At 41.2% G+C, this 2,509-nt stretch overlaps 1 pseudogene across 1 annotated transcript; it reads left to right on the plus strand.

The window, feature by feature from the left end:
• Nucleotides 1–1,260: 1,260 nt before the first annotated feature.
• On the plus strand, nt 1,261–2,165 carry LOC307186701 (ras-related protein Rap-1b-like; annotated as a pseudogene). The gene is made up of 3 exons: nt 1,261–1,473; nt 1,596–1,637; nt 1,874–2,165. The product of its transcript is annotated as a ras-related protein Rap-1b-like (transcript).
• The last annotated feature ends 344 nt before the right edge of the window (nt 2,166–2,509 follow it).

The raw sequence follows: 2,509 nt of genomic DNA on the forward strand, positions 1-2,509 counted from the left end.
GCTTTGGCCCCTGGGTTTGGTTTTGGAGCAGGGATCTGGTCGTTCCTGGGCATAGAGACTGGAGATACAGTGAGACATTCAGCCCTGGTCCTTCTTCAGGGGACTAGATAGAAATTAGTGTCCAACATCCCTCACACAAAGTGAGGTAGAGTGGAGGATCCAGGTCGATGGCAGAATATTATTGTAAGACAAAGAGTGAAGCTATTTCAATCCATATGAAGTAGGTTAAATCAGCAAAAACTTTATGCTTGCTTTTTTCCCCAAACTTAATTTGCTTCCTAAAAGTTAATCAGGGCCTTTTGAGAGCTGTATTCTTCACAGTAATATTAAAATAATGCATTAACTTGCTGTTTCCAGGTGACACAGTAAAGGAGCTTTAACCTGAAGTAGTTTTCCTTCAGAGCTACTAGGATATTTTAATTACCTCCTTACAGTTTATATTTCACATACTCCTAAATAGTATCGAGGCAGGATACTTAAAAGAAAACCAAGATTATCAAAATAAAAGATCAAAAACTATGTAAACTGTATGCTAAAAATTAGAGTTAATTTATCATTAGTGATTAAATTTGCTCTGAGCTTCATTCCAGAAAAAGCTTTAACACAGCTATGTCTGACATATCTTTGAAAATGTACAAACAGCTATTTACTTCCAGTTCCTTTAAAGATGAAATTTCTCTTAGTGTATTTAGAGCATTGTTTAGAAGTTTATTCTGTATAGAATGTTTGAAGTTAGAGAGGTCTTGAGAGGTCATCAATTTCGGTTCTTTCTGTCTACAGATGAAGGTTGGAAGATCTAAAGAGATTCAGGGCTTTGCTCATAGGTCAGACTGATGGAGCAGAGCTGGGGTTGACTGCTAGCTCCATATTCTTCCCCTTATACCATAGAGGAGAAATTCTTACCTCTGAAGTTTTCAGAGTTACTTCTAAATAAAGTTTAACAAGAAAAAAATTAAAACTATATATAAGAAATTATGATTTGTTATACACTGGTCTTATTTCAGATATAAAGGGACTCTAAAGAAACATGAACCAGCATGGCTGGACAGTGGTGAGTACCAGGGGACTGAGGTAGTGGAATCAAGAGAGAGCAATAAGGGTGAGATTGTGCAGGGAGGCCCCAAGGAAGCCAGAAGTTATTCTTCCAGTCACTGCCTTGCAGGGACGCTCCAGAGAAAATGAGAGATTGAGTCTGGATGCCACTACCCTCCACTGAGGTGAAGGGCTTTACAAAGCAGAATTTGATCAGGTCCAAGAATTTCATCTTCGGTAAACCAGCTGGATCTGCGGCGGCAGCAGTAGCAGCAGTACCGCGTGGCTCTGGGAGCGGCGACCCGGAGGGAGCAGGAGGCGACGCTGGCTGCAGGGACCCGGTGACAGCACAAGAGGTACTAGGTTTTACAAGTTTGCAATATGCATGAGTATAAGCTAGTCGTTCTTGGCTCGGGAGGAGTTGAAAAATCTGCTCTGACTGTACAATTTGTTCAAGAAATTTTTGTTGAAAAATATGATCCTATATAGATTTTTATAGAAAGCAAGCTGAAGTAGATGCACAACAGTGTATGCTTGAAATCTGGGATACTGCGGGAATGCAACAATTTACAGCAATGAGGGATTTGTACATGAAAGACGGACAAAGCCAAAAAAAAAAAAGGGCTTCCCTGGTGGCGCAGTTGTTGAGAGTCTGCCTGCCGATGCAGGGGACACGGGTCCGTGCCCTGGTCCGGAAAGATCCCACATTCCGCGGAGCGGTTGGGTCTGTGGGCCATGGCCACTTGGCCTGCGCGTCCGGAGCCGGTGCTCCGCAAGGGGTGAGGCCACAGCAGTGAGAGGCCCTCGTACCGCAAAAAAAAAAAAAAAGAAAAACGGACAGAGCGTTACATTAGTTTATTCCATCACAGCAGAGTCCACATTTAATGATTTACAATGTCTGAGAGAACAGATTCTTCGAGTTAAAGACACTGATGATGTTCCAATGATTATAGATGAAAGAGTTGTAGGAAAGAAACAAGGTCAACATCTAGCAAGACAATATGCCGTCTTAGAATCCTCTGCAAAATAAAATAAATGCTAATGAGATCTTTTATGACCTAGTGCAGCAAATTTACAGAAAAACTCCAGTGCCTAGGAAGGACCGCAAAATGTCATCATGTCAGCTGCTTTAATATACTATTGATAAATGCATTGCAGCTCTGAGCCAGGTCTGAAGAACTGTTGCTCACTTCAATGGTGCCAGCATTCCAACTTTGTTAAACCTACCAACATGTTAAATTTTCTGTGGCGGAGCACTTTAAGAGGCAGGTGAAAGCTACTACATCAGTTTGCACATTCTAATCACTTTCCAGTATCACAAGAGAGATTTTTTACTTATATAATAGTCCTAGAGTATGCAGCTGGTAAAACCAGAGGCTACAATCCAGTATTACTGCTAAGAGACATTTTTCATCCACCAATGTTGTATATGTATGAAAATGGTGAACACATCCCATACTTTGTATTGGAGAGTATA

Source organism: Stenella coeruleoalba (genome assembly GCF_951394435.1).
Source record: "Stenella coeruleoalba genome assembly, chromosome: 5".
NCBI classification, from domain to species: domain Eukaryota; kingdom Metazoa; phylum Chordata; class Mammalia; order Artiodactyla; family Delphinidae; genus Stenella; species Stenella coeruleoalba.